Source organism: Spermophilus citellus, assembly GCF_964194105.1.
Source record: "Spermophilus citellus genome assembly, chromosome: 8".
Classification (NCBI taxonomy): Eukaryota; Metazoa; Chordata; class Mammalia; order Rodentia; family Sciuridae; genus Spermophilus; species Spermophilus citellus.
The window spans coordinates 149,494,728-149,514,470 of NC_138189.1; positions in this window are offsets into that span (position 1 = coordinate 149,494,728).

Below are 19,743 nucleotides of genomic sequence, written 5' to 3' on the forward strand. Positions count from 1 at the left end.
CCCTGTTCTCTTGACCTATTCTGTTTATTCTTTTGCAAATGCCACATGGTCTAGATGACTGTAGCTTTTCAGTAATTCTTGATATGAGGTACTGTCAGTCTTCCAAATTCATTTTTCTCCGTTGAAACTGAGTTGGCTCTTTTGAATCTTTTGCTTCTCCATTCAAATTTCAGTCAGTTTGTCAATATCCATAAAGTAAAGTATTGGGATGTTGATTAGGACTGTGTTGAGTCTATGGATCAATTTGGAAAGAACTGACATCTTAATAGTCAACATTTTGCATCCTTGTCTTTAAATAGAATATATCTTCATTTATTGTGGTGTTCTTTGAAACCTTACATCACAGTTCTGTAGTATTCTTCAGATAGATCTTACATATATTTTATTAGATACACATCTGTATATTGAATTTTTTGGGTGCTATTATAAATGGTAATATGTTTTTAATTTCAAGTTTTAGTTTTTCATTGCTGTTGTATAGGAAGGCAACTGAATTATGTACATTGATCTTGCATCCTGCAACTTTGTTATGATTGCATTAGTTCTAGAAGTTTTTTGGTGATTATTTTAAATTTTCTACATAGATAATCATGTCCTCTATAGACTAAGACAGTTTTATTCCTTCCTTCTCAATCTGTATACCTTTTGTTTCCTTGTTTCTGTCTTATTTCATGAGTTTAACTTCTATAATTATGCCATAACGGCATGGTAAGAGGTGACAGTTCTGCTTTGTTCATGAGCTCAGGGGGACACTTCAGGGTCGTTCCCACTTAAGTGTGATGTTACCTGGAAGCTTTTTGAACCAGTTCTGTATCAAGTTTCACCAATCCTCCTCTTTTCCTAGCTGGCTATTTTTTTTTTATCATGAATAGGTGTTAAACTCAAGTACTTTCTCTGCATCTTTTGATAGAATCATTTTCTGCTTTTGCCTGCTGAGGTGATGGATTACATGATCTGATTTCAAATGCTGAACTAGCCTTTCACATCTGGAATGAAGCCCACTTTGTCACTCTGTGCAATTCTTTTTATACAGTGATGGATGAAATTTGCTAATATTTTGTTGTGTATTTTTGTTCCATGTTCATAAGAGATGTTGATGTGCAGTTTTTTTCTCATTTTTTGTAACATATTCATATGTTTTTACAATTAAGGTAATGATGGTCTCGCAGAATGGGTTAGAAGTAACCCCCTCTGCTTCTATCTTCTGGGAGATAATGTAGAAAGTTGTTATAATTTATTCCTTAAGTTCAAGGGTGAATTCTACCAAGTATTTATCTGAGACCTCTGCTTTTTGTTTTGTTCAGTTATTATTGTTGATTCAGCTTCTCCCGTCTCAGTTGTGATCAGAGAGCAGAATTCCATGCTTGGGAACCCAAAAGGAGTCCAGTCCATCCAAATGTCCCCCAGATCAGAAAAATTACATACTTCATTTCTCCTTTCTTTTGTCATTTGCCTTATATTTTCTATTTACTACTTTCTGTATTGCTGTTTTCACTTGAAAGATACTAAATCTCTCTAATCTTGATACAATGAGAGGAAATTTTTATAAAATGTATGTAATTGAATTAATTAAAATTTTGATTAATTAGTATCCTTTTTGCTTTTGAAAGCTTTCATTGAAAGGTTTTATTGGAGAAAAGTTCAACAAAGTGCAAAATAAACATTATATACATTGTAATTTAGAACAATATATTCTAACATACAATGAAATTAGCATTTTGATCCATGCTGTACACTTCAACTACCATTAGTGCTTCTTTTTAAAGTAAATTTTGTAACCATTGTTACTTTGGATATAAAGACTTTAATGCATTGGGTGATTTCAGCCTGCCTGTTTTGGTTATCTTGAAACAGTTCCTAAGTACCCTTGGTTAAGATATTAGTTTGGCTACTGTAAACATTAGGATCATCTTTAACCTATATACATAAATTTTTTCCTCGTATCTTTATAGGTTTTTGAAATACAATGGACTTATGGAATCTATTCAATTTTGTTAGCCAACATATTTTAGCTAAATAAAAAGAGCCTAGAAAATTCCTTATGTCTCAGATGTTTTTCTTGTGGTCTTTTATCATTTGATTTATCAGGTTAGGAGGTATCCATCTACTAAGCCAATAGAACTTGAGAGAACAATGTCATTTGGGCTTTAAAATTTTATCTTCATAGAAAAAATGTGACTAGACCTACTCTAAATCTGAAAGGACACGTGCTTTATCAGTCTGAAAATTGTATAACATCAAATATTTAACAAAAGCCTGATATTTTTTGGGTGGAGTTAGTTAGCATTATTAGTTCATTTTATTTTTTCTTGACATTTTGGGCATATTATAAATCTGACAGATATTTCTATGTAATTATATTTAAAGACAAAACAAAATTTTTACCTATGCCCTTTACTTTTTGGATTCTGAATATTTTTTCACGTTATGCTATTTAGTGATGAGACTTATTGAAGGAACTTTAAAATATGCCAGTAATTATGCTACGTATCAGTGACAAATAAATGATGTTCCTTGCTTCTTCATGTCAGGACAGTTTCCAAATAATTGCATTTAAAGATAGAAGAGATCTAATCTTTGACTAGCTCATGGGATGATCCATGTCTAAATCTTTGAGGCCATCTTTTCCCCACATGATAAAATATCATAACCCACTGTGTTTCTTTTCACTGGGGATGACGGACAAGAAAAGAGGGAAAGGAAAAGGAGCGAGGAGGTTAAAACTGTCTTACAATATAAAACTACAAATATATGGAGTTTGTCAACAAGATGAGAGTCTCTCTACACATGGTTGGAGGAAGATAAGCTAAATTGATTTGCAGCAGAAAGATTAGTGCTGTTTGGCTACATGGCAATCCAGAGAAGGAATTGTTCTAGAGAATTTCTAAGAAGAAATTGTCCACATTTGGCTGACATTATATGATATTAAACTTTAAATTCTTTGTGGCCCTATCTTATGATATAAAATCCTATCCATTGCTTCTTGTTTTTGGCTTTAACTGATGCCTTGGAGAGGGAAGAGGAAGGACTTCACCCCGCAGACTGGCACAGTGTGCACAGGGACAATAAGCCAGGATGTGAAATTCGGTGAGTTGAATGATCACTCACTCTGGCACCGTGCTGGGGCGGATGCTTTGGCATCCTCTTCTGCTAGAGAGCACTGAGACCCTTGTGGACATTCTTTCCCCCTGCCTCCCAGGACCATTCCTTACTACTACGCCCTCCACAAACAGTGCATGGATCCAGAGCTGAGCACAGTATGTGTTAGGGAATGGGAGACTGGGGAGCTCCGGTACCAAGGCTCAAGGAGATCACTCTGAGAACTAGTCACCACCATGAGTGGGTGAACTGCATCAGGGACTCCCTTTGCCACTCTAGAGGGTGATCAGAATTATGCCAGTTAGCCTCTGGTTATGAGCAGAAGCAGGACAGGCACCTCCAAGCTAGTTCTTCAGGAGTCACCCAGAGTTTTAAGCTCAAAGGACTCACAGAGATCAACAAGTACATGGAGAGACAAATTGCTATTAATAATCAATAAAATAAACAAATAGTGCATGTGGGCCACCAAGGACATCAGACATTGGAAATGTTAGCATCAGAATATAGATTACAGTCAGTCAATCAGTGGATCACAAAGATGAGCATGCAACAAAAATGGAATTATTGAAATGAAAATATTAAAATGAAAAAATTAAGTATAAGTTTTAAACAGTATTTAGATACATAACTAATGAATAAGAAAATATATATGAAGCCAGTCTTCATTCTTAATTTTCTGGTAAATGTTTTCTTAATTCTATTTATTTTGCTTTCACATTTATTCATAGATAACTTTAGATGGTATTTAGTTTCTCTGTACTAAGGAAGTTTAGGTTTTAGTAGAATAATATTGTTCCTCATATTCACAGTTTGTCTTTTCCTGGTTTAGCACACTAATGAATATGGTTTTAATGATTATGCTCTAATTGTTTTTATTGTCAGCCATTGTGAGTGTAAGTGATAAACCAGAAGCCCTTCCCTTGGCTCTCATTGGAATTTCTGTCCTCCTCTATGTAGGATGAGGACACCTTTCCCTTTATGTCTTCCTTTCCCACCTCAGTTCTATCTCTGTAAATCATGTCTGCATTTTACTGTCACCAAAGTTTTTAGCATTTAGTCTGTTCTGTAACCAAACTTAATTATATACATTTATCACATAACAATGTTTTTTTAAAATCTGTGCACATTTTAGATAGTGCACAGATTTAAATCAAGCTGATTAACATATGCATTACCTCACCTAACATTATTATTTTTTGTGATGGGATCACTTCACATCTATACTTTTAGCAATCTAATGAATACAACATATTGTGATACTGTCTCCTGCTGTGCACTGTCTTCTGTTAAATCTCCCGAACTTATTCCTTCTCTTGAACTAAAATTGTCTATCCTATGCCAGCATCTCCCCAATTCCTCCCTCCCCTAGTCCCTGGTGATCCCTATTATAGTATAAACTCGACTGTTTGAAGATCATGTATATAGGTGAGATCACAGAATATTTGTCTTTCTGTTCACAAATCATAATGTCCTCCAGTTCATCCAGGATGTCCTTCTGTTTAAAGGCTCAGTAGCGCCCTCCATTGTGAACACAGTCCATGTTGTCTTTACCCATCATCTCTTGGTGGACACATAGGTGGATTTAATATCTTGGCTGTTGTGCTCACACTTCAGTGAACGTGGAAGGGCCGAGGTCCTCTGCATAGGGATTTCGTTTCCTTGGGATAGGTACCCAGAAGTGGGTGGCTGGGTTTTACTTTTTATTTTGGAGACACTTCTGGAACTCTTTTTCCACAGGATTGCTCTGACTGACCGACGATGTTAAGGGTCCCTTTTTGGCCTGCCCTCCCAGCACTTGGCATTTGTTGTCTTTTTGATACTGTCCACCTACCAAATGTGAGGCGATTTCTCCTTTTGGCTTTTATCTGTGTTTCCCTGAATATTAGTGATGTCGAGCATCTTTCATTTCTTCTTTTTGGAAATGTATGTTCAGATATTTTTACTCATTTTTAAGTCGAGTTATTTGTTTTCTTACTCTAGGGAATTTGCTGACTTGTTAAATCATTTGTTATTTGACTTCCTCAAATATTTTGGATATCAACTCCTCAGATATGTTTCCTACTCTCCTATTATTTTTTTCTTTCTTGCCACCTTTTCTTCACCTCTAGATAGTATACATATTGTCATATAAGCAGGACCGAGTGCTATAATAAGCTGGAAAAAAGGTCTTAAAGTTTTATAAATTGATCACTCTGAGAACTAGTCAAAGATAATACTTCATATCTCTTTGTCTGTTACTGGCTGTTATTTATTTATGTTTTTTGGAAGCAGAATTTATTCCAAATACATACATATTTCTCTCCTCTTTACCCAGCATTTGCATGGGAGTAGGGGAATAGCTCAGTAAAAAATAACGGATATTTTTCCCAAAAGACTTTGCCTTAGTGTTCATAAAAGTTGGGAGAAAATGGTAGACATGTGTTCCATCACAGTTTCAAAATTCTCCTTACCTATCCTAGACTTAAACAAATTTTATTGTAAATACTTATTAAAAAGTCATGATTTTTAACTACTTAAGTGTGTAGTTTAGTGGCATTAAGTGCAACAATCACCAGGATGTCTTCAGATTTGCAAACAGACACTCCGTACCCATTAAACAATTCCTGATTGCCCCCTCCCCTATCTACTGGCAACCACCAATCTACCCCTGGATTACTTTGGGACTCAGTTTCTCTTTCACTTAATAAGAAAGAAGGTTTGCTGTTGACCAGTGGAATATGGTCTTCTTGCATGTAGATGTAGGGAAAAGTAACAGAAAATGTGGTTGGAGAAAGAAAAGGGGTGGAGACAAACTGGACGTGGGCCTCCTATTCACAGGGATCAGCAGCCCTGCCACCGATGACTGATTCACCCAGAAGGTGATCCGTCACCGTTTCCCTGTGGTTGACCTGCCAGCAGGTTTCAGAGCTTCCCCACTGTCATTTGCAGCAAGGCTTCTCATGTCTCTTCAGTGCTTCCTTCCCCAACGAGCCCATCCATGCTGAGATTCTGTTCAGGGTCATGTATGCACATCCCGTGTTTCCTTCTTGTGCCACCACAGTCCTGGCAAAGAACGTCAGGTGTTTGCCATGACGGTGAATTTAAACCTTCACTTTGGAGGACCTGGTGCCCTCAGGACCGGCCTGGATATTTTGTGAAAATGGAAACTCTCCTGTTGCAGAAGAGTTGGATGGTCATCGAGGTGAAATCCACAGCTATTCCACGCCCCAGATAACATCTTGGGGAGAAGATAAGTGAGTGGCAAGAGATCTCTGGATGGAGAAATTCTAGGACATCTGTGACTTAAGTCACTGCTCTGGGTTGGTGTGGGTTGACTGCCTCCCCCAGTGGACACAGCATGGGGCTTGGTCCTCAGTATGGGATGGGAGCTTTAGTACAGGGGGCCCAGTGTGAGCTCCTAAGAGTGCCCTGGCTTCCTGTGTGGTGAGATGAGCTCTGCTCTTGCATGCTCTCCTGCCACTGTGAGGCCGTTTGTCATGATACCTCCACAGAGCCAAGCTGATGAAAGCATGCCCTTTAACCTCCAGAACAATGAACTAAACAGACTTCTATATAAACTAACTAGCCTCAGGTATTTTATTATAGTAACAGAAAATGGACTATCACAATTACTTAAAATTATTGTAGCACTTACATATCTTAATTTCCAAGAGATTTTTTTCTTTTTTTGGTACCTTTTTATAACATACTGATCTTTCTTTATAAACTCAATATTACTCAGCCTTAAATAAGAATGAAATTATGGCATTTGTCAGTAAATGGATGGCACTGGAGAATACTATGCTAAGTGAAATAAGCCAGTCCCAAAGAACCAAAGGCTGAATGATTTCTCTGATATGCAGATGAAAATCATAACAAGAGGGTGGGAGAAGAATAGAGGTAATTTGAACTTGACAGAGGGGAGTGAAGGGAGGGGCGGGGCATGGGGGTAGGAATGATAGTAAAACGAATTGGACATTATTACCCTATGTGCGTATATAATTACATGACCCATGTAACTACATCATGAACAACCAGACGATCGAGAAGTTATCCTCCATTTATGTAAGATGTGTAAAAAAGTGTTCTACTGTCATGTATGACTAATTAGAACAAATATATAAAAATATATATAAATATTTATATATATATAAAACAAAGAAAGAGCTAAAAAATATCAATTACAGATTTTAAAATATTCTCTTGTGTTCCTTGAATTATATTGACCTTCCTGAGTTTGACTGTTTGTGTGTGGCTTCCTTTTTTTAACTAGTCCCACATTTGAAAATCTTAGTTGTTCATTTATATTGAAGGTTTAAGAGCGAAATTAATTTTTTAAGGCGATTCTAAGATTCTGCTGACTGATGATGGGATGCTTAAGTAGGAAGAGTGATTAATGAGAATCCCTATGTTCTTAGCAGAATCAAGTCCGCTGTCGGGTTCTGTTTTGGGTGAGAGGATGTACTGATGGCCTCATATAAATGGCCCAACGTATAAATCTGGGGAAACAGTGTCCATTTTGAAAGCCAACATTTCTCCCACATTAAAAAGGAAATTCTAGAATAAATATTTGCTGTTTTGCTTGGGAATAAGTACTGCTTGGATCGCTCTTCTAAGAAAAGGGTGGGAGCGGACCAATCAGCCACGCCTGAGGTGCGGGTTCCCTCGGAGCGCATGGACAGGCTCACCCTGACCACACCTGCAGCCCTGGGAGGCATGTTCTAGGTGCCGTTCTGTTGATTTCCTCAGAGGGCCTGCTTGGGTTTGCTTTCTTTTCTTGAGAAACACCTTGGTCTTTGTATTTGCCCAGGAGTCTCCTTTACATTTGCCTGACTTTTTAAGGTCGTACTTACTGCCCATCTGTGGAGACTTGGGAGGCTGGCAGGATGCTCAGGCCATCATGAGCACTGTTCTTCATCCCTCTACCAGGCACAGAAATAAATCTGCAAGCCTCTCACAGCTTACAGTGGCCGTGGCGGGCAGATTTTTTTAAAACTAAAATTACAAGTAGGAGTAATGAGTAATCCAAAAGAGAAAATACAGAGTGCTTCAGAGTTACCCAACATGGGCAGGGAGGCCTGTTGAAAGACGTAGAAAGATGAGTAAGAGGTGGGGGTTTTAAAGAGGATTCAGCAGAAAGACAGTGGAGGACCACAGTGTGTCAGCAGAAGGAGGGGTTGGAGAGACCACTGTGGATTGGCAGAACGGGAAAGGAAGGCTAGTTGGCAGGACTGCAGGTGCCACGATTCTAGATAAGCAAATGGCCCACTGATACAGTCGGTTTTGTTCAAGGTTTGATAGTTTTTCCAAGAGTGATAGAAAGCCATCGAGAGCTTGTGATCTGAGGAGGAACAGGCAGCATTTTAGAAAGATGGCTCCACAGCCATCTTGAAGAACTAGGTGGGGAGAGAAGGGCTCGGACATGTGGAGCTCAGTAGGGAAACTCAGGGTGCTCCTGTGGGAGTCCTCCTGAGGCCAAGGCCAAGGTCAGTCCTCAGAAAGACAAGTGGGAGGCTTTGGTAGATATTTAGTCCAAGACTCAACAGCTTGGTGACTTCTGGGGAGAAGGAAGGATTCCATATATATTTATTTCTATATAGTCTCTATGTATGTATATGTGTGTGTATACATAATATACATAGAGAATGTAATATGTTCATATATATGAAATTGATATATATAACGTACACAGAGAATATTTATATTATATATAATATATATGAAGTTTATATTTATTTTTATATATATATACTTTCCTTGAGGTATTTATAAGAGTTGGACGATCTAGGAGGACAAGCTAAGTTAGGAAGAATGATAATAGCTAAATGCTTACTGAGTGTAAATGATCTACCAAATGCTAAGTGCTTCCCATGTATAATCTAATCTCATCATCATACTATATGGTGGGTACTATTATTATACTATTTCACTGAGGGGGAAGCTGAGGCTCTACACAAAGAAGTAACTTTCTCAATTTCATACACTAAAGAATTGGTGGAATCAGGATTTACCCCTTGAAAGTCTGGCTCTTGGGCCCATCCTCTCAAACTTTGTATCATATAGGTTTATATCAGAATATAATATAATATATCTATTTATTATATAGTCATAAAGTAGAATATATGCAACTAGAGAGGTTATTCCAGGCCTATATTTAGGACAGTCACTCAACAGAATTGTCAAATACTTGATTGAATGTGCCAGTAGTTTGACTAGTGCACCACAAAATCATGTTAACTAATGCGAGACTGTCCATCCTGAGTATGTCTCGAGTAGAATAGACTAAGTTATGAACAACAACAGCCTGGGTGGAAAACCACCACACTCCTGGATGCACTGTGTATTTCTTTGATGAAAGAAGAAGTGGAAAAAATAATGATCTATCAGAGGATCTGCGCATGTGGCAGACTGGAGGCCAGTGACCTTGGACTCGCTGATGAGGTGAGAGGAGTCCTGGAAACCATGGAAGTGTGCACAGGACTCACACATGTGGGTCACTTGTTCACAGGGTCAGGTTGCCAAGCACAGCTGTGCTCATTCTTATTTTAATCCCTTTAATGAGATTTAATGTGAATACAATCAAAACTTGTCTAAATGAATACACAAGGTCTAATTTTGAAATTTGTCAACAACAACAGAAAATTTCGGATGAAAATTTCCATGTGCATATTTTCAAGAAAAATTTCGAATCATTTAACTTTGCCTAGGGCATTTTTGAAAGTATGAAGATAAATAAGGATTTAATTTTGTCACTCGAATATTTTCCTAATTTGATGAACAACTGAACAAGATGAAATGACAGCCGTTTAAAGGATCTTTCAGAGAAGCTCCATGGGGGTGCCACAGCCTACTTTCCTGAGCAGCGTATATACGATTCATAATCACAGTGAAGGCATCAGTGTTGCTTGGATTCAGACATCCCAGAGCTGTGCAGAAAGGATGAACCAAATCAGGAGCCTTCGGGAAACTTCAGCAGAGACAAGGATTCACCGTCTCCAGTAGACTAAATCTGTTTATATAAAAGTGTAAGAATAGAAGAGTCATGAGCATAAAAATATCACAGATGGAAAAATCCTAGGCGCCCAGGGGCAGAGGACTGACCTAAAAAGAATTGGTATCCTCACGTGTCCTTCGTGTTTCTAACAAACTTAGCCTGCTCTTGTTGTTGTTGTTGTTGTTTTGGTTTTTGACTTAAAATTAATGATAATAGGCACAAGTGAGAAACCAAATCACCCACATGGAACTTCCTTAGAAAAACAAATAGGTCACTGGTATGTGTCAGTTCTGAACAGCACCCTGACATTTGCGGCTTAGCTAATGTAGTTGCCAATTGAGACTCTTCACAAAATTAAAGTATTGAAAATCATTTTGATAATTATAACCTGATAGTAGTTAACCTAGATTTGTTAAAACATTAACATTATTTTGGGTGCTACTGTGAAGAAACACTCTCTCTCCCAGAAAACGGATGCATGCATGGACAGATACGCACACATGCTATGAGAGAGACTTCTTGTGCTCACTGTATAGCCATGACAGATCCTGGTCTCCACATCAGTGTGAACCCACAGGAGAGGGGCCGGCTCCCTGACGGGATGGTGCAGGTCTCTCACTGGTGCACTAAACTGTAGGCTCAGATTACATTTAAATTTACTATGCAGAATGATTTTTCAGCTTGGAGTTGCCTGAAGTAACAAGAACTTAGTGAGCTCTACCTGAAGGCTTTCTCTGATGATTTGATTTGAAAGTGTCACTCAGGAGACTTTTATTTCATTTATTTACTAAACCTACTTCCAAAACACATTCATTCAACATTTCTTGAGAACTTGGGGATAAAAATTATTGGCCACCTCCTCCTACTTTTAGTATACTTAATGGTTTTGTGATTAGCAAAATAAATAGCGAATCATGCTTTTTAATCTATTTGCACACACTTTATTTTGAGACATGATTTTCTTTTAAACTAGGAAGGCTATATTTATACTATAGGCTTATATCTCTTTTCTTCATCATTACATCTTTGTCACTGTTAAAATGAGAATACGTTGGTGTTTTTTTAGGCAGAGTTATACATAAAATCTCTAATTAATTTAAGCAATAAACAATAAGTAAAAAAAAAAAAAAGAAAGGATTGATTGAAAGGCTACCTAATGATTGAGAGAAATTGAAGCTCTTAGAGGAGATGGTCAGCAGCTTGCAGGGCTCAGCGGCAGGACCTTGTTGTTAGACTTGGTCTCAAGATGCAGCCCACAGGCCAAAGCCCAATAGCCCACTGTTGCTTGTTGGCTACAAGCTAAGAATGTGTGTTGCATTTATTTCTTTAATTTTTTAAAAGTTTATTCATTGATTTTATGGTTTTTGACATTTTAAAATTATTTTTTATTTGTTTTAATTAGTTATACATGACAGTAGAATACATTTATGCACTTTGATATATCATACATGGATGGGATATAATTCCTCATTTTTCTGAGTGTACATGCAGTCACATATACATACAGTAATAATGTCTGTTTCATTCTACTATCTTTCCTATCCCCACATCCCCACCCCTCTCCTCCCATCACTTCCCTCCACCTAATAATCTCAGGTAATGCTATTCTTCTCTAGTGCCCCCTGCTTTATTGAGCAAATTAGCATCTGCATGTTAGAGAAAACATTCAGCTTTTGGTTTTGTGGGATTGGCTTATTTCATTAGCATGATATTCTCCAACTCCATCCATTTACTGGTGGATGCCATAATTTCTCTCTTCTTTAAAGCTGGGTAGTATTCCATTGAGCATATATACCACATTTTCTTTATCCATTCATCTATTGAGGGACACCTAGGTTGGTTCTATAGTTTAGCTATTGTGAATTGAGCTGCTATAAATATTGACGTGGCTGCATTACTGTACTGATTTTATGTCCTTTGGGTATAAACCAAGGATTGGGATAGCTGGGTCAAATGGTGGTTCCATTCCCAGTTTTCTGAGGAATCTCCATACAGCTTTTCATAGTGTTTACACCAATTTGCAGTCCCACCAGCAATATATGAGTGTACCTTTTCCCCCACATCATAGCCAACATTTATTGTTTCCTCTATTCTTGATGATTGCCATTCTAACAGGAGGGAGATGAAATCTTAGTATAGTTTTGATTTGATTTTCTCTAATTGCTAGAAATGTTGAACATGTTTTCCTATATTTGTTGATCAATTGAATTTATTTTGTGAGGTGTCTGTTAAGGTCCTTAGCCCATTTATTGACTGGGTTATTTGTTTTTTTTTTTTTGGTGTTAAGTTTTTAGAGTTCTTTATGTACCCTAGAGATTAATGCTTTATCAGAGGTGCATATGGTAAAGATTTTCTCCCAAACTGTAGGCTCTCTCCTCATATTTTTGATTCTTTCCATTGCTGAGAAGAAACTTTTTAATTTGAATACATCCCATTCCTTGATTCTTGATTTTACTTCTGTTTCCTTCTACTATCTTTCCTATCCCTACATGATGATTTATATTTATTGATTTCCATATATTGAACCAACTCGAATCCCTGGGATGAATCCCACTTGATCATGGTGCACTATCTTTTTAATATGTTTTAGTATGCAATTTTCCAGAATTTTATTGAGAATTTTTGCATCTATGTTCATCAGGGATATTGGTCTGAAGTTTTCTTTCTTTGATGTGTCTTTTTCTGGTTTTGGTATCAGGGTGATATTAGTCTCATAGGATGAGTTTGGAAAGGTTCCCTCCTTTTGTATTTCATGGAATACTTTGAGGAGTATTGGTGTTAATTCTTCTTTGAAAGTCTTGTAGAGCTTGGCTGAAAATCCATCTGGTCATGGGCTTTTCTTGGTTGGTAGTCTTTTGATAGTGTTTTCTATTTCATTACTTGAAATGGATCTGTTTATATCGTGTATGACTTCCTCATTCAGTTTGGGTAGATCATATATCTCTAGAAATTTATTGATGTCTTTGATATTTTCTACTTTATTGAAGTATAAATTTTCAAAATTATCTAATTTTCTAATCATCTTCTATTTCAGAAGTGTCCATTGTTATATCTCCTTCATCTTGTATTTTAGTAATTTGAGTTTTCTATCTTTTTCTCTTCGTTAGCATGGCCAGGGGTTTATCTCTTTATTTTTTCAAAGAATGAACTTTTTGTTTTGTCAATTTTTAATTGTTTATTTTGTTTCAATTTCATTAATTTCAGCTCTGATATTAATTATTTCCTGTCTTCTGCTTTTGCTGTTGATTTGTTCCTATTTTGCTAGAGCTTTAAGATGTAATGTGAGGTCATTTATTTGTTGACTTTTTATTCTTTTAATAAATGCACTCAATGCAATAAACTTTTCTCTTAGTACTGCCTTCATAGTGTCCCAGAGATTTTGATATTTTCTATCAGTGTTCTCATTTACCTCTAAATTTTTTCATTTCATCCTTTATTTCTTCTCCTCTCCATTCATTATTCAATAGCATATTATTTAGTCTCTATTTGTTACAGTAGCTTGTATTTTTTTATTTTATTGTTGCTTTCTAATTTCATTTCATTGTGGTCTGGTAGAATGCAGGATATTATCTCTGTTTTTTTTTTTTATTTACTAAGAGTTGCTTTTTGGCATAAGATATGGTCTGTTAGAGAAGGAGCCATGTACTGCTGAGTAGGAAATATATTTATTCTTTGATGGATGAAATATTCTACATATATCTGTCAAATCTAAATTGTTGATTATATTATTTAGTTTTATGGTTTCCTTATTTAGATTTTGTTTTCTTCTTTCCAATAGTGACAGAAGTGTATTAAAGTCACCCAGTATTATTGTATTGTGGTCTATTTGACTCTTGAAATTTAAAAGGGTTTGTTTGATGTACATAGATGCTCCATTGTTTGGGGCATAAATATTTATAACTGTTATGTCCTGCTTATAAATATACTTCCTTTAAGAAGTATGAAATGTCCTTCTTTGTCTCTTCTGATTAACTTTGGTTTGAAGTCTACTTTATCTGAGATGAGGATGGAAACCCCTGCTTGTTTACGCATCCCTATGAGTGATAAGTTTTCCCCTCCTTTCACCTTCAGCCTGTGATGTCTTTGCCCATGAGGTGAGTCTCTTGAAGACAGCATATTGTTGGGCCTTGCTTTTAATCCAATCTGACAATCTGTGTCTTTTGATTGATGAGTTTAGGCCATTAACATTCAAGGTTAGTGTAGATCCTCCCTTTGCTGGTTTTCACTACATTCTCATGGAATAGTTTTTGAGAATGCTCTGTAGTGTAGGCTTTCTAGTTGTGAATTCTTTTAATTTTTGTTTATCATGAGTGGTTTTAATTTCATATTCAAATCTGAAACAATTTTGCTGGATATAAAATTCTTGGTTGGCATCAGAACTTGAAGTATATCATGCCAGGATCTCCTAGCTTTGAGAGTATGGGTTGAGAAATCATTTGGTTTCCCTGTATACAAAATTTTATCTTTTTCTCTAGCAGCCTTTAGATTTTATCTTTTCTCTCTGCCTTAGTCATTCTCATTATTATGTGTCTTAGTATGGGTCTGCCATAATTTTGTACATTTGGGGTTCTATAAGCCTCTTGCATTTGATTTTCCATTCTATAGATTTATGGAATTTTCTGCCATTATATCATTGAAAAGATTGTGTATTCCTTTCATTTGTGTCTCTGTTCCTTCATCTATTTCGGTAACTCTTAAATTTGGTCTTTTCATGTCATCGCATAATTCTTGGATGTTCTGTTCATGGTTTCTTACCATCTTCTCTGCATGGCCAACTCTACTTTCAAGATTATATATTTTGTCTTCATTGTCTGAGGTTCTGTCTTCCAAGTGGTCTAGTCTGTGGGTGATGCTTTCTGTTAAATTTATAATTTGGTTTACTGATTCCTTCATTTTGAGGATTTCTGCTTATTTTTTTTCACGATCTCTAACTTTTTATTGAAGTGGTCTTTCATTTCCTGTATTTTTTCTTTGATTTCACTCCTTTCATACTATACTTCACACTTCAATTTAACTATATACATTCTGAACTCCTTCTAGGACATTTCTCCTATTGTGTTATCAGTGGCTTCTGTTGTTGAAGCATCTTGGTTTGTTTGGGGCACTTTATTCCCTTGTTTTTGTCATGTTTTTAGTGTGTTTCCCATCTAGAAGTATGGATCTAAGGCAGCATAAATTCTACCTTGTAGACCTATAGTGTCCCTGAAGGTTTCTAACACTTAGTCTTTAATGGTGAGACCAATAGCAACAGCATCCAGTGCACACAATACATAGTCTTAAACCTAATAGCTCCCACTAAGGTGTCTACTGCTTTCTCACATTGAACCAAAATGATGAGTTCAATAACTATTTATAGTACAAATAGAATATTTGTTAAAATGATTTACAATTTCAAATGGTGGATGAGAGGACAGAGGTATGTAGTATGTGGTATTCATGAAGGAGGAAGAGAGAAGCTAGAAGTAAAAATTCACAGGAAGAGTGGAAGAGATTGGCTGTGGGTTGGAGAAATGTTGGAAAGAAAATAGACAAGAGAGAGGAAGAATACAAAGAGAAAGAAATTAAAGACATAGAATACAATGAAAATACAAAAGACCATTCATATATCATTGTCCTCCACACATTGATGCATAAAAAAGCCTGTTCCAAATATAGTAGAGAGGTTAGTGAATCAAAAAATAAAATAAATAATTCTTGCTGGAAAGTCAAACTGTCTCAGTGTTCAACAGTTTCTCAGCCCTGTCTCTGACATCCCTCGGGATCACCAAACCCAGATCAGACCTGGAAATATTGCTGTGAGTCTTGGGAGAAAAGGCTAGAGAGAGTGTGGAGAATGTGTGGGGGCAGGGCGGATGGGGACAGGGAGCCAGGTAACTGCAGCAGTTGTCCTGGTGACAGTAGTGAAGGGCAGTGGCTCTACAACAGCTGCATTGCAACTGAGTTCCCATCCTGCCTGGCTCTGGATAGGGCCTGCCATAGAGAAGTTTGTGTGAGGTTCAGAGAAGCCATTTCACCCTGGGGGTTGGTGCGGGGGTGCCACTGAAGTTGGTTTCCTGGCTTATCTTTTAGGTAGGGGGCTGTAGCCAGGCCTGAGGCCTCTCAGTTCCCTCTGGGTTTCTTTACTAGTGTTCCCTGAGTCTGGGCTGATCATTTGTTCACCACAGTGAAGGACACCAGCTTCTTGGGCTGATCACAGGAGTCACTGAGAAGTTATACTGGAAAAATTTACTGAAAAAATACACGTAAATTCTCCATTTTATTACTACAAAATAACCACTCAAGAAATGTTAGTTACTAGCTCTAGTTGGTACGTGAGTTTTTCTGTTGTCTATAAGTTTCTGGAATTGGTAACTGGAAGGTGAAGCTGCAACTTTGTCTCTTATGTTCAATGGGTTTGACTCTTTCACCAAATTATTTACATAAATTCTTCCTTTTGTGGAGGGGTTATCATGAAAATAGAAGGGAGATCAGTAGAATAGAGGAAAAGGACCAGCTGAGGGAGGAGGAGAGGGAGGAGCCTAATACTAGGGAGTGAAACTGGCCAAATTGTATAGTTATATTGTGTGCCTATTACAAAGAGGTACCAACAAATCCCACTATTAGGTAAAAATATAATGCACCAATGAAAATTATGGAAAAAAGAGTGAGTTCCATTCTTTTGCTTAAAAATCTTTTCTGATTCTACTTCCTTTCACTAGTCTTCTGTGCTGGTCAGTTTTAAGCTTGACTTTCATAGGTTATCTCTGTTAAGAGCCAGTTTACTTCAAAACCAAATGAAATTATATCACAGAGTACTTTGCATTGATAGTAACTTTATTTTTCTGTTCTCAAAAATGAGCTATATGTCTCCATATTTCCAAAATACTCATTTATGAGGGTGCTCACCAAAGATACTGCTATCCAGTCTGTCGGGACCACTCTGCCTCCAAGACCCCACTCCTTTCACAGTCAGTATAAGTTGATGGCAACCATTATCATTTGGGCACCAAGCCCGATGGTCCCACTTCGGTCATGAGAGGGCAATTCTGCCTTTAAAAGCAGGAACTGAAATGGTTTTTGCTCAGCTCTGTTAGGCTGAACGTGAAGCTCTGGGGCTGTCTCCTGATGGCTGCCCAGTTCTCCTAATCACAACTGTGGCTCGTCCTGGGAAACAGAACAATTTCTTATATAGACATCTCAGGGTATGTGCTTTTGTGGGGCTGGGACCTTACCTGACTCATGCCATGTGCCTTTCTTACTACTGCCTACGTAGTCTGTGAATCCACTACCAATTGGAAAAGTACCCAGGCACTGGTACTCATCTTGGTGCATTCAAGGGACCCATTTGTCTTGGCCTTTGTGTGCCAACTGCCCTTTGAATGCTATTTTGTGTATGGTTTTCAGGATGTGCTGCTTAATCTCTTCTTTCTAAATACCTGCCCCAGGCCAGTGCACAATCTACTGAAGAGCTCTGTCTCTCTCTAGAAAATTGGGCCATGTCTGCTTCTGGCTCCAGTATGAACAGAAAGGGAGCCCTGACAACCTATGCAATAGATATTCTTTACCTGGTGTTGTTTTTGTATGTGATCAGGTGAGTCATCGGACCTCTCTCTCGTCCCCACCGTGAAGCAGGTGCTACACCAGGCAGTATTCAGCCGTAAGCTCCACCCTTCACCTCCTGCCACTGTCTGTCTTTTCTCCCTTTTTACTTTTCTCCAGTAAAAGTCTGAATCTTGCTTTCACTTCCATTCAGGCAGTTTTTGTTTTATATTCTCTTTAATCAAGTTGCAATTTCTGTATCACCTCTCTCTTATTCCTAAAGAAAATAAAATTCTACTCTGAGGTCTGATTAATAAGCTCATTTGAATGTTCCCATCATGACTTAGACATTTTCTCCCAATTTGCTAATTAAGCAGCTTCTTTTTCAGTTTGAAGTCCTGACATCTCTCTCTCAGATTTGGATTATAGCAGGCTATCAGAACTTGGCAAACGCCAGGCGCTCACGCATGCCTCAGCTGCTATTAATCTTGCGTTTTCTCTGCATCTGTGGATACTAATGGCTCCCATCCTGTAGCCCTTGCTGAGCAGCTGCCTCCGTTCCCTTTGAAGTACAGCTGCCTGGAGATGCTCCTCATGGTCTCCTCCTCCTCCAGGAGCTGCCGAGACTTTCTTACTTTCACTCTTCCCTTGTTCCATCCAGTCTTGCCGCTGACAAAGTCAGTGGAGCGCAGACGCCATTTCTTCCCCCTTTCACCTTTCTCTGCCCCCTCCTCAGGCCTCCTCCAGCCTCGGGCTCCCCTCCTTTATCTTTCCTTTGTAATCCCTCCCTTGATGGTCCTGATTACAGATGAGAGCTGAGACTCACCAGACCCTGGGCAGGAGCCAGGGGAGACAGTGCAGGCCGGCTCCTCCAGATGTCCTCGTGCCCTCTCTGCCCCCCTGCCTCAGGACACACTCCACACGACCTGCCTCCCCTCCATCTGAGCTCCTGCAGCTCCGTCATCCTCCTCAGATGTGCAAAGCGTGGCCTCTGCCTCGGCACTCCAGGCGAGAGCCCTTTGATTGTGTGTCCTCCTGCGCACCAACATTCTTCATGAGACGTTGCTCACCAAGACGCAGAAACTGGGGCATGGGCAGATTTGAAGACTTAAGAGAGTCACAAGGCAGCAAAAGTACCAGCAGTTGTGCTGAAGCTAGGTCTCTCGACTTCTAGGCTCAAACCACAGGGAACAAGTTGTGTTGTTAGGGAAACTCTGCTTCTATTCATAGGTTCTAGTTTATTCTCAGCCCCAAACGTTAACTTGTCAACGGACCAATCTGCTATTCTAAATGCTTAAAATCCTCTTTAGTAATTTAAATGAAAATATTTCACTTTATTTGAGTAGCAGATACAAAAGGCCAAATGTTGAAGTCTTGGAATTTGTATCTTTATACATTTTCCTGCTTGAGGTTTAATTTTTTGAGAGATCTGGGAAATCAAGGTTTATAATTTTTATAAGAATATGTTGCTTAAAAAGGTAGGGTCTCCCTGCTGATTTAAAATATAAAAAACCAAATCTCTGCCATCAACGCAAATATCACTTCAGACATTAGAAATTAATAGTATTATGAAGTGACCATTTGTAAGCATGTCCCTAAACAGCTTTCACTTTTCCTTTTAGCTGATTTTCAGTTGTAGTGAAAATATAGTAACCAGCTACTCTAAAATATAAAGCTTCCTGCCAGTTTAGGAGTGAAGATCTTCACTCCCACGAATACTCTACTCAGTATTAGCCATTTGGCTTTATGTCCTTCAAGGCAGAACAGCATTGTGAGCAGATAAAGATTGAGTCAAACTAGAAATAAGGGTTATGGTGCCAAAACAATCAAGTGGCTTAAATTTAATCTATTTATTTAAGCTATTTCTGAATATCAGGATTCATAATATGTCAAACTATACATAAAATAAGTTTGACGCAGAGCTCTATCTGTTTTCAGTGTTCTGAGTGGATTCCCCGGGACACATGAGCACTCTCCTCCTGCAGGATTCTGACCAAGCCCCTGACAGTCCTGACTTGCCCTGCACCTACCATGGCAGAGGTCACGGCTGTCTCTCTGGACAGTGTTCAGCTCTGAGAGGCATTTGAAACTTAGTTCGGGGAAAGAAAAAAGAGAGAATAAAAAATAGGGGATGTATAAGCATAAAACAGTAT